Source organism: Eleutherodactylus coqui, chromosome 6 (genome assembly GCF_035609145.1).
Source record: "Eleutherodactylus coqui strain aEleCoq1 chromosome 6, aEleCoq1.hap1, whole genome shotgun sequence".
NCBI classification, from domain to species: domain Eukaryota; kingdom Metazoa; phylum Chordata; class Amphibia; order Anura; family Eleutherodactylidae; genus Eleutherodactylus; species Eleutherodactylus coqui.
In genome coordinates, this window is record NC_089842.1 from 207,623,087 (window position 1) to 207,636,190 (window position 13,104).

The following is a 13,104-nucleotide window of genomic DNA, read 5'->3' on the forward strand; positions in this document are numbered from 1 at the left end:
CCCGCTGCGACTCACCTGTCAGCAGCGGAGCGCCCCGAATCTTTCAGCACGAGTACAGCGGTACTCGGATAAGGCACATTACTCGGACGAGTAGTGCTTATCCGAGTACGTTCGCTCATCTCTAATTATATTGTATAAATTTGTGTCATCTGCAAATATTGATATTTTACTGTGTAGTCCCTCTATCAGGTCGTTGATAAATATATTGAACAGAATAGGGCCTAATACTGAACCCTGTGGCACCCCGTTAGCGACGGTGGCCCAATCAGAGTACAAACCATTTATTACCACCCTCTGCTTTCTATCTCTGAGCCAATTCTTTACTTAGATGCACACTTTTTCACCCAATCCGAGCTGCCTCATTTTGTATATTAGCCTATTATGCGGCACGGTGTCAAATGCTTTAGAGAAGTCCAGATATAGGAGATCAATAGACTCTCTGAGGTCCAGCCTAGAGCTTACTTCATCGTAGAAGCTGATCAGATTGGTCTGACATGATCGACCCTTCATGAATACATGCTGGTGAGGCGTTATTCCCTTGTTCTCCTTGAGGTATTCTTCGATGGCGTCTCTCAGAAACCACTCGAATATTTTTCCAGTTACTGAAGTGAGACTTACCGGCCTCACTTTTGGACCGCCTTTTTGTATATCGGAACCACATTGGCAATGCGCCAATCCAGTAGTACAACCCCGGTCTTGATAGTATCCATAAATATTAGATATAGCGGCCTAGCTATCTCATCACTTAGTTCCCTTGGTACCCTTGGGTGTATTCCATCTGGGCCTGGCGATTTATCGATTTTAATCTTCTTTAACTGATTAGGCACTTCCTCCTGCGTTAGGTATGATATATTTTGTGAGGGGTTCATTTTTATTTCCCTGCATGTCTTGTGGCATTTCCTTTTCGTTCGTGAATACGCTTGAAAAGAAACTATTTAATAGGTTTTCCTTCTCTCTATCATCTTCAATGATTTCTCCTGCATTATTTGTTAAAGGGCCAGTCCTCTGGGTGCAAATCCTTTTGCTGTTAATATAGTTAAAAATAGTTTCGGGCTGTTTTTTGCTCTCTTTGGCAATTTTTAGTGTTTCAGCATCCGCCTTAGCAATTTTGATCTTATCTTTGCATATTTTGATTTTTTTCCCTGTACGATTTTAGCGCTTCTTTGCTGCCTTCTTGCTTTAGTAGTTTGAATGCTTTCTTTTTTTCGTTTAGTGCCCCCCTTACAGTCTTGTCGAGCCACAACAGTTTTCTTTTACTTGAAGTTCTTTTATTTTTAAAGGGAATGAACTGCTCACATGAGGTGATTAGGATCCTTTTAAACTTTTCCCATTTGTCCTCTGTACTGATATTTTTGAGGGTGTTGTCCCAATTAATGTTACCGATAGTAGTTCTAAGCTGATCAAATTTAGCTTTACTAAAGCTTAGTTTATTTGTCGCTCTCTGATAAGGCTTCTTATTGAATGACAGCTGGAAGTTGATTATATTGTGGTCACTGTTCCCCAAGTGCCCCTCAATCTGTACCCCCACTAATTTGTTAGTTAATACTAAGTCCAGAGTGGCCCTCACCCTAGTTGGCTCCTGCACAAGTTGGATAGGGTAGTTATCTTTAATTGTTCTCAAGAATTTATCACCCTTATGAGAATTGCAGGTTTTGTTTTCCCATATTATATCCAGATAATTAAAGTCCCCCATGATAATTACTTAGTTGCAGTTTGACACCTCTTCTATCTGTATTAATAGTAAGTTTTCAGTTTCTTCTGTTGCTTTTCGAGGTCTATAGAAAACCCCTATCAGGATTTTGTTATTTTGTTTTGTTCCTGTATTTCTACCCACAGAGATTCCACGTGTTCATCTCCGGCACCTATATCTTCCCGTAGCCTCGGCAATAAGTTCAATTTAATGTACAGACATACCCCTCCCCCTCTCTGGTTTCCACGGTCTCTTCTGAAGAGGTTGTAACCCTGTAAATTCACCGCCCAATCGCACTTATCATCAAGCCCTGTTTCCGTTATTCCGACTATATAATAGTTTTCATCAGTCATTCTCGCTTCAAGCTCACCCACTTTACCGATCAGACTTCCTGCAATCGTGGTCATACCATTTATAAAGTTTTTTTGTTCTTTAAATTCATTTTGTTACTAATGGTACTATTGGTTGATCTGACAGTTCTAACTGTACTAACCCCACCTCCCGCCCAACCCCCATTCCCATTGCTTAGACCCAGGTTGCTAGCTATGCTGACTACCCCCTTATTTCTCTTTTTGCCCTCCCCCAGTCCCTAGTTTAAACACTCCTCCAGCCTTCTAACCTTCTTCTCACCCAGCACAACTGCACCCTCCCCATTAAGATGCAGCCCGTCCCTACAGTAGAGCCTGTAGCCGACAGCAAAGTCAGCCCAGTTCTCCAGGAACCCACACCCTCATCCTTACACCAACTCCAGAACCACTTGTTTACCTCCCTAAGATCCTGCTGCTATTTCTAGTGTGGCTTTAGGTGCAGTTAGTATTTCCAAGAAAACTACCCTGGAGGTCCTCGCCCTAAGCTTGGACCCTAAGTCCCTGAAATCATTTTTGAGGGCCCTCCATTGACCTCTAATTTGTTCATTGGTGCCAATAAAGCATGTGGATTTGATTTACTGACCTTTTGGTACGGAAAACAAATCACAGTATACTCAATTTCACTGTGGATCCTGCATGGACGGCTTCCATTGAAGTCATTGGAAGCTGTCCAATCTGCAGCCCATCCGCAATCGAATTGCGGACGGGCTGCAGATTCTATGGGAGAGCAGGAGTTGAAAAGAAAAAAGTATTGCACCTGCGTGCCAGCGTGCCCCCACACATCTGCAGTGAAGAAAAAGAAGACCCAGACAGACACGCAGAAGACCCGGAGCAGGTACGCAATGTCCTCGGCCATGGGCAGGGTCAGATTCCGCTGCAGGCTCCCGCATGCTGAATCCGATCCGCCCGTATATATGAGGCATTATAATCCCAGTCATTATTACAAGGCTTAGAGAAATGCTGTCTTTCAATAGGTGGTTCTGTAGAGACATTGATCCATCTCCTCATTTCCTTAAATGATCACTACACTTTGAGAAAACTTGTTCTTATGTCATAGCCAACGTGATTACCAGCAAAAGTGCAAATCACTTTGCTTATTTACAATGACATTTTAGCACTCAAAAATCACTAAGCATCTCCCTTCCTTCCAATGGCCCTTTTGCATGGGACATTCCTGTGCTCCCGCGGGAGTTTGAGTTGTCCAGTGTAAATGCATGCAGAGACTAAAAGAGGTATCACAGCCGCAGGGGAATCACTTATTATAGCAACGTTTTCACTGATTTAACTCCTAGTTAAAACACAACCCCCAATAGAAACTAATAAAAAATATCCCCACAGAGAGAGAACAAATATATATTTGTGGTTAGAACACCATAATCTACCAACTCCTTAAATGGCCCGCAGGTAGCAATCGAGGAGCACTTGCACAGTTTCAGTCAGTATGGATATTATGTGCTATTTAAATATTGAGCCCTCTGGACACCCTGGGGGCCACTATAACTGTTCCATTGGTGGGAGTAGGCTAGTGAAAGGTTATAACATACCCATTCCCACCGTAGGACGAGTTGTCCAAAGACAACTCGGCTTGTCCACTATTGTAGTGGTATGGGCAAAATGTAGCCAAACACTTGGTTCGGTATACTTCAAAGATCAACAGAGCAAGAGGTAGTTGTTTTATTCTGGATAATCTAGTTGTCAGTATAGTCAAACCCCAGCTTAGAGTTATGTTAATAAGCTCAAATAGAGTTAGATGTTGAATTTGCTTGATGTTCTTAAATGGCTCGACGCGCTTCTGTCGCGAGATGCGACTTCATCAGGAGCCCTAATGGAAAAGGGACCCAAAAGGTTTTGTCCCAAAAATGAATATTTGATCGATCAGAGCAATGTCTATAAATGATTGAGTAGTAGTTCAGCTATAACACACGGGTAATGATCCCCTGTGCTAGAACCATAAATATATTGGTCCTATAGCCTCCTTTAAAGATGAAGAAAATGAACCAAAAAAATCTCTAAACATTAGAGATATGCGGGGATCACATGGGAATATATACTGGCAAGAATGATTATTTTTAACCTGCACAAAAGATGTAATCATTTGGCGAATGAGCATCTGCCCATTTCTCAGTTGAACGTTTCCCTGAGCAGGGCAATGATCAAAGCTTGTTAACATTGGCCCATAGAAAATAAGTGGAAAATCCCTTTATCTGAACTGACAGCATTACAGTTTAACTTGTTTATAAGTCATGTAGGATCTGAATGTTATAGTACATCCTCTGTATTTGCAGATGGCACACAGTTCTGTAGCGTTGTATAAAATGTTCGGTATTATTGATATTCATGTAATACATTAATGCAGTGAACTGATTGTGAGGTAGATTAAGAGATGGAGCACACATTGCAGTAACAATCTTTACTCGGCAGCTGAATCAGTGGTACAGTCTCTTAAACTTGATATACGGTTTAACAACTTTTCAACACTTGGCAATGCTGACTTTAGAATTTTTCAACACTGCCTCAGCTTGCCAGCCCTTGCAAGAACAATTCACAGTCTGCTTTACATACTTAGCAGACTTGTCGTTCTTTTTCAAACTCAGCAGACCATGAGTGGCTCTGTGGACACTGTGGAAATGTAACAACACTTGCATGCCACACACCCCTACCAGTTGTTCTGAATCCAGGCTCCACCCTGAGAGGTGAGACACATGTTAATCCATCACACACGTCTCCAGTGAACCGTGAAGAGGCAACCATACTAGAATGGAGACTAATCACTAGAGATGAGCGAGCACCAAAATGCTCAGAACTTTCCGTAATACTCGAGAGCTCGTTTCAAGTAATGAACCCCATTGAAGTCAATGGGCGAGTCGAGCATTTTTGTATGGGACCGATGCTCCGCATAGCTGATGACTTGTCAAACACCAGAAAACATCAGAAAGTCATGGAAACACCACAGAAACGGATAAGGAAGGGCAGGGGCAGCATGCATGGCTGCATCTGAGGCTCCCAGGTCCCACTATTAAGCCAAAATGGGGGCAAGAGTCTGGCATCACCCCCCTAACAATTTTTACTTCCGACAAACCCTCATTAGCAAGGCACACCTTAGCTAAGCACCACACTACCTGCAACCAAGGACAATCACTGCCTGTGGGTGACACTGCTGCCTCTTCTCCTGGGTTACATGCTGGCATTGCTGTCCAACCCCCCCCCCCCCCCCCCCCGCACGATCCTGCGTCCACAGCGCACTCAAAAGTGTCCCTGCACAGCGTTCAGCTGGCCTCATGCCACACGCTCGCTTCATAGCTACACCACCCTCATGTCTATTTATAAGCACGTACTGGATGAGGAGGAACCGGAGGCACACACTGCAGAGGGTTGGCATGGCCAGGCAGCGACCCTCTTTGAAAGTGTGGGCGATAGCCCATAATGGTGTTGAGAATGGATGATAAATTGACGTATGATCATCATTCCAATCCCGTGCCACCTCCGTCGCAAAATTGTCAGGAGCCGCAAACGTGGGCATAAAGGGGACTCAGGTGCCAGCACTTCCACACATCTCCACAATGCAGCAATACTCTGTGAGGGAAGCACGTGAGCGGGCCCAGGGTCAGGCTCGGTCCCAGCCTCTATTTTGTGTGACCCAAGGTGCAGCGAGTTACATGGCAATGGAAAATCCATGTGTCTCCCCACAATTCATTCTGTGTAAGTGTTAGATAGCTCAACACTGCAATAAAAGTCTTTGAGTTCCTTGGGCTTGCCTATGCTGTCTGTTCACAAAGATGGTATTAAACAAGAAGAAATCAGAGTGCCCAAACATGGCAGAGTTTCACCCCGCCAAGGACCTCGGCCCACATTTCTACCCTAGTCAGTCAGTGTATTTGTGCCAGACAGGTAAAGCAACGCAATGGGAAGTCTTTGTGCACTCACAGCATAGGTGAGCCCAAGGAACTCAAGCATGGTATTACACATGAGGAAATCAGAGTGCCCAAACATGGCAGAGTTTCACCTTGCTAAGGGCCTCGGCCTACTTTTCTTCCCTAGTCAGTCAGTGTGTTTGTGCCAGACAGGTAAAACAATGCAATGGGAAGTCTTTGTGCACTCACAGCATAGGTGAGCCAAAGGAACCCAAGGAAAGTATTAAACATGAAGCAATTACAGTGCCCAAACATGGCAGACTTTCATTCCGCCGAGGACCTCGGCCTCTGCACACACCCTCAGCAATCATGGTCATAAAGCAGACTCCGATGCTAGTTCAGCTGTGAACGTTTCATTTAATTAGTTGCGGTTGCTTTCATCGCTCCAAAGACTGGATGAACCAGGAAGAAGTTCCACGGGCCAAACCTGGCGCAGTTGCATTTCCCCCAGGACATAGGCCTCTGCCCACACCCTCAGCAATCGTGGGCATAAAGCGGACTCCGATGCTAGTACAGCAGTAAATGTCTCATTAAATCAGCTATGGTTGCTTTCACCGCTCCAAAGACTGGATTAACCAGGAAGAAGTTCCACAGGCCCAACCTGGCGCAGTTGCATTTCCCCCAGAACATAGGCCTCTGCCCACACCCTCAGCTATCATGGACATAAAGCGGACTCCGATGCTAGTAAAGCAGTGAACGTCTCATTAATGCAGTAACACTCCTTTTGTTTGGCCCAAACCAGTGCCTCAGATAACTGTGGTAACATGAGAGAAAATACATGTTGCCCAGTGCTGATCCCCTGACCCCAAGCAGGAGGAGGAGATGCCATTACAAGGCAAAGAAACCATGACCTGCTATAGTCTGTGTGGGAAGTATGTGAGCGGGCCCTGGGTCAGGCTTGGTCCCAGCCTCCACCTTGTGTGACCCAAGGTGCAGCGAGTTACATAGCAATGCAAAATCCATGTGCCCACACACAGATAGCTCAACACCGCGAGGGGAAGTCTTTAAGTTCCTTGGGCTCGCCTATGCTGTCAGTGCACAAAGATGGTATTACACAGGAAGAAATCAGAGTGCCCAAACATGGGAGAGTTTCACCCCGCCAAGAGCCTTGGTCTCGGCCCACATTTCTGCCTTAGTCAGTCAGTGTATTTGTGCCAGATAGGTAAAACACCGCGATGGGAAGTCTTTGCGCACCCACAGCATAGGTAAACCCCTGTAACATTCCTGTAGCAAAGGTATAGGCAGACCCCAGTAACATTTATGTAGTAAAAGTATAGACGGACCCCAGTAACATTTCTGTAGTAAAAGTAAAGGCAGACCGCTGTAACATTTCTGTAGCAGAAGTATAGGCAGACCCCAGTAACATTTCTGTAGCAAAAGTATAGGCAGACCCCAGTAACATTCCTGTAGAAAAGGTATAGGCAGACCCCTGTAATATTTCTGTAGTAAAAGTATAGACGGACCCCAGTAACATTTCTGTAGCAAAGGTATAGGCAGAGCCCAGTAACATTTCTGTAGTAAAAGTATAGACGGACCCCAGTAACATTTCTGTAGCAAAGGTATATGCAGACACCAGTAACATTTCTGTAGTAAAAGTATAGGCAGACGCCTGTAATATTCCTGTAGCAAAGGTATAGGCAGACCCTAGTAATATTTCTGTAGTAAAAGTATAGGCAGACCCCAGTAACATTTTTGTAGTAAAAGTAGAGGCAGACCCCTGTAATATTCCTGTAGCAAAGGTATAGGCAGACCCCAGTAACATTTCTGTAGTAAAAGTATAGGCAGACCCCAGTAACATTTCTGTAGTAAGAGTATAGACAGATCCCTGTAACATTTCTGTAGCAGAAGTATAGGCAGACCCCAGTAACATTTCTGTAGCAAAAGTATAGGCAGACCCCTGTAACATTCCTCTAGCAAAGGTATAGGCAGACCCCAGTAACATTTCTGTAGTAAAAGTATAGGCAGACGCATGTAACATTTCTGTAGCAAAAGTATAGGCGGACCCCAGTAACATTTCTGTAGTAAAAGTAGAGGCAGACCCCTGTGATATTCCTGTAGCAAAGGTATAGGCAGACCCCAGTAACATTTCCGTAGTAAAAGTATAGACGGACCCCAGTAACATTTCTGTAGCAAAGGTATAGACAGACCCCAGTAACATTTCTGTAGTAAAAGTATAGGCAGACGCCTGTAACATTTCTGTAGCAGAAGTATAGGCAGACCCCAGTAACATTTCTGTAGTAAAATTAAACATGTCAGCACTGGCAGTTGACAGGCGGGTACGCTTATCCGTGATGATTCCCCCAGCTGCACTAAACACCCTCTCTGATAAGACGCTAGAGGCAGGGCAGGCCAGCACCTCCAGGGCATACAGCGCAAGTTCATGCCACGTGTCCAGCTTTGAAACCTAATAGTTGTATGGAGCAGAGGCATCACGGAAGACGGTGGTACGATCGGCTACGTATTCCCTCACCATCTTTTTACAGTGCTCCCTCCGACTTAGCCTTGACTGGGGAGTGGTGACACAGTCTTGCTGGGGAGCCATAAAGCTGGCAAAGGCTTTGGAGAGTGTTCCCCTGCCTGCGCTGAACATGCTGCCTGATCCCTGCGCCTCCCCTGCTAGTTGGCCCTCTGAACTGCGTCTTCTGCCACTAGCGCTGTCAGAGGGCTGGAAGTTTAGCATCACTTTTTCCACCAGGGCACTGTGGTATTGCATCACTCTCGTACCCCTTTCCTCTTCGGGAATGAGAGTGGAAAGGTTCTCCTTATATCGTGGGTCGAGAAGGGTGTACACCCAGTAATCCGTGTTGGCCAGAATGCGTCTAACGCGAGGATCACGAGAAAGGCAGCTTAACATAAAGTCAGCGATGTGTGCCAGGGTACCTGTACGCAACACATCGCTGTCCTCACTAGGAAGATGACTTTCAGGATCCTCCTCCTCCTCTTCAGCCCATACACGCTGAACAGATGACAGGCAAGCAGCATGGGTAGCCTCTGCAGTGCGCCCAGCTGTCTCTTCCCCCTCCTCCTCCTGCTCCTTCCCCTCCTCCAAAACGCGCTGAGATATAGACATGAGGGTGGTCTGGCTATCAAGTGACATACAGGCATCCCCGTCTCCTGTTCCAACTGCAAAGCGTCGGCCTTTAGGCCTTGCAGCGAACTTCTCAGCAGGCAAAGCTGCTCACTAGAGATTAGCGAACGTACTCGTCTGAGCTTGATGCTCGCTCGAGTATTAGGGTGCTCGAGATGCTCGTTACTTGAGACGTGCACCACGCGGTACTGGAGTCAATTCCATTTCCTTCCGTGCATGTTCTGCAATTTCTAGCCAATAGACATGCAGGGAAGGCATTACAACTTCCTCCTGTGTTCCAGCCCCATCCCACCACCCTGCAGTGAGTGGCTGGTGAGATCAAGTGACCGCTGAGTATTTAAAGCAGTCCCGCCCGCGGCTCGCCTCAGACACATGCTGGCGGAGATTAGGGAGAGTGCTGTTCCTGCTATAGGGAGAGTGTTAGGCTACTGTTAGTATCTTCAAGAACCCCAACGGTCCTTCTTAGGGCCACATCTAACCGTGTGCATTACTGTTGTGGCTGCTGGGAGCAGTTTTGCACAAAAAAAAATGTTTTTTCATCTTGGGCTGTGCAGGCTATAGCGTTCTCAGTCTGCAGTCAATTATACAGAGTATAGGGGCAGTACTGGTGAGGCAGGGACAGTGGTAGTGTAGAATCCTGTCAACAAGTACCCCAACTTTGGGCTACCTGTGACCGTGTGCATTTTACTGCGTGGCCACTGGGAGTTGTAGTGCCTCCCTATTACCCAGCTAGGCCTTTTTGCAGCCTTGCGTACAATTTTTTTCGGACTGCAGTGTTCGTAACATAACCGCTGTCAGCCTCCAACTGCAGGCCAATAATTGCATAATTTTTTTCACCGCTCTGTGTGTCCCGTCAACTTCATGCACAGCGTGCGGCGACAGCCCCTGATAGAGGAAAAGACATATACACGCTATCTAGGCTGTGTGCTTTTTCAAAAAAATTTGAAAAAAACCCCTCCGTCTTGGGTAGGGTGCAGAGTGCAGATGGTTGACCCCTTGTGTTGTCGATGAGGTATCCGACACCCGAACAGAATGAGTAGTGTGTGGACACGTATAGTCCCCATTGCTATGTCACTCGCAGCACCTTGGGCCACATTGGGTCAACCAGGTGGAGGTTGGGACTGAGCCTGATCCAGGGCCCGCTCACATAATTCCCACACCGAGTATTGCTGCATTGTGGAGATGTGTAGAAGTGCTGGGCTGGCAGCTGAGTCCCTTTTATGCCCACGTTTGCAGCTCCTGACGGAGGTGGCAAAGGATTGGAATGAAGATGGAACGTCAATCTATTATCAATTCTCAACAGCATTGTGGGCTATCGCCCCCCCCCCCCCTTTCAAAGAGGGTCGCTGCCTGGCCCTGCCAACCCTCTGCAGTGTGTGCCTCCGGTTCCTCCTCATGGCAGACGCACTTATAAATAGACATGAGGGTGGTGTGGCTATGAGGCCAAGGTGTGGCATGAGGGCAGCTGAAGGCAGTGCAGGGGCACATTTGTGTGCGCTGCGGACGCAGGATCGTGCGCGTGCGCGGGGGTTGGGCAGCATGTAACCCAGGAGAAGAGGCAGCGATGTGTCCCACAGGCAGTGATTGTGCTTAGTTGGAGATAGTGTGGTGCTTAGCTAAGGTGTGCCTTGCTAATGAGGATTTGTCCAAAGTAAAAATTGTTGGGGGGGGGGCACTCTTGCCGCTATTGTGGCTTAATAGTGAGACCTGGGAACCTGATATGCAGCCATGCATGTTGCCTCTCGCCTGCCCTATCCGTTTCTGTGTCGTTTCCATCACTTTCGTAGGTTTTGCAGATTTTCACAAATGAAAACCTTAGCGGAGCATCGGTCATATAGAAAAATGCTCGAGTCGCCCATTGACTTCAATGGGGTTCATTACTCGAAACGTACTCTCAGGCATCGCGGAAAGCTCGACTAAAGCAACAAGCACCCGAGCATTTTGGTGCTCGCTCATCTCTACCGCTCACCATCTGGGTTGACTCCTCAAAGTTTCTGAGGACCTGTCAGATATCTGTCATCCATGCCCACTCTTAAGTAAAGAATTGGGGAGGTTGACTACCACTCCGCCGCCCATGTTGTAGCTGGTATTCCACTATTGCTCTACGCTGCTCTTACAGCCTTGCCAACATGTGCAGCGTAGAATTCCAGCGTGTGGGCACGTCGCACAGCAGTCGGTGCTCTGGCAGCTGAAACCAATGTTGCAGGGTCCTGAGGGTGGCAGCGTCTGTGGTGGACTTGCGGAAATGTGCGCAGATGCGGCGCACCTTGTCGAGCAGGTCAGACAAGTGGGGGTAGTTTTTCAGAAACCGCTGAACCACCAGATTGAAGACATGGGCCAGGCATGGCACGTGTCTGAGGCTGCTGAGCTGCAGAGCCGCCACCAGGTTACGGCCGTTGTCACACACGACCATGTCCAGTTGGAGGCTCAGCGGCGAAAGCCAGAAGTCGGTCTGCTCTGTAAGACCCTGCAACAGTTCAAGGGCCGTGTTTCTCTTGTCATTTAAGCTGATTAGTTTCAGCACGGCCTGCTGACGCTTGCCCACCGCTGTGCTGCCGCGCGATACCGACGGCTGGCGACGTGCTCACACTTCTTTTTTGAGAGGTGGAGATGGCGGAGGAGGAAGAGGGGGGGGGGGGGGTTGGAGGAGGTGGCATATAACGCCGCAGATACCAGCAGCGAGGTAGGACCCGCTATTTTTGGCGTGGGTAGCACGTGAGCGTTCCCAGGCTCTGACTCGGTCCCAGCCTCCACCAAATTCACCCAATGTGCCGTCAGGGAGATATAGTGGCCCTGCCCGCCAGTACTTGTCCAAGTGTCCATGGTTAAATGAACCTTCCCAGTAACCGTGTTGGTGAGGGCACGATTAATGTTGCGGGAGACGTGCTGGTGTAGGGCTGGGACGGCACACTGGGAAAAATAGGGGCGACAGGGGGCCGAGTAGCGCAGGACCACCGCAGCGATCATGTTTTTGAAAGCCTCCATTTCCACAAGCCTGTACGGCAGCATCTCCAGGCTGATTCATTTGGCAATGTGCACGTTTAAAGCTTGTGCATGTGGGTGCGTGGCGGCATATTTGCGCTTTTGCTCCAACGCTTGTGTTAGCGACTGCTGAACGCTGCGCTTAGAGACATTTCTGGATGGGGTGGAGGACAGTGGAGGTGAGGGTGTGGGTGCAGGCCAGGAGGCGCTCGTGCCTGTGTCCTGAGAGGGGGATTGGATCTGTGTGGCAGGTTGGGGCACAGGGGAAGAGGCAGTGGTGTGACCCGAAGGTGGTGAGCGGCCTTCGTCCCACCTTGTGGGGTGTTTGGCCATCATATGCCTGCGCATGCTGGTGGTGGTGGCTCCCCGGCTGATCTTGGAGTGACACAGGTTGCACACCACTGTTCGTTGGTCTTCCACGCTCTCACTGAAAAACATCCACACCTTTGAACACCTAGCCCTCTGCACGGAGGCTTTCCGTGAGGTGGTGCTTTGGGAAACAGTTGGGGGATTCTTTGCTCTGGCCCTGCCTCTCCCCCTGGCCACGCCACTGCCTCTTCCAACCTGTTCTGCTGCTGCACTTGCCTCCCCCTCTGAAGCCCTGTACTCAGTAGGCTTAGCAAACCAGGTGGGGTCAGTCACCTCATCGTCCAACTGCTCTTCCTCCGAATCCTCTGTACGCTACTCCCTCGGACTTACTGCCCTTACTACTACCTCACTGACAGACAACTGTGTCTCATCATCAACATCCTCCTCACCCACAAAAAGCTCTTGAGACAGTTGCCGGAAGTCCCCAGCCTCATCACCCTGACTCCGGGAACTTTCCAAAGGTTGGGCATCGGTCACGACAAACTCCTCAGGTGAGAGAGGAACCATTTTTTCTCTCTCATGGCAGGGACCCAAGAACAGTTCCTGGGAGTCTGCTCAGAATATGTTATTTCCATGGAAGGAGGAGGCTGGGAGGAAGGAGGAGCAGCAGCCAAAGGATTCATAGTTGCAGTCCCTAGGTCGGGAGTAGTGGACTGCGTAGAAGACTGGGTGGTCGATACATTGCTGGACGCGTTT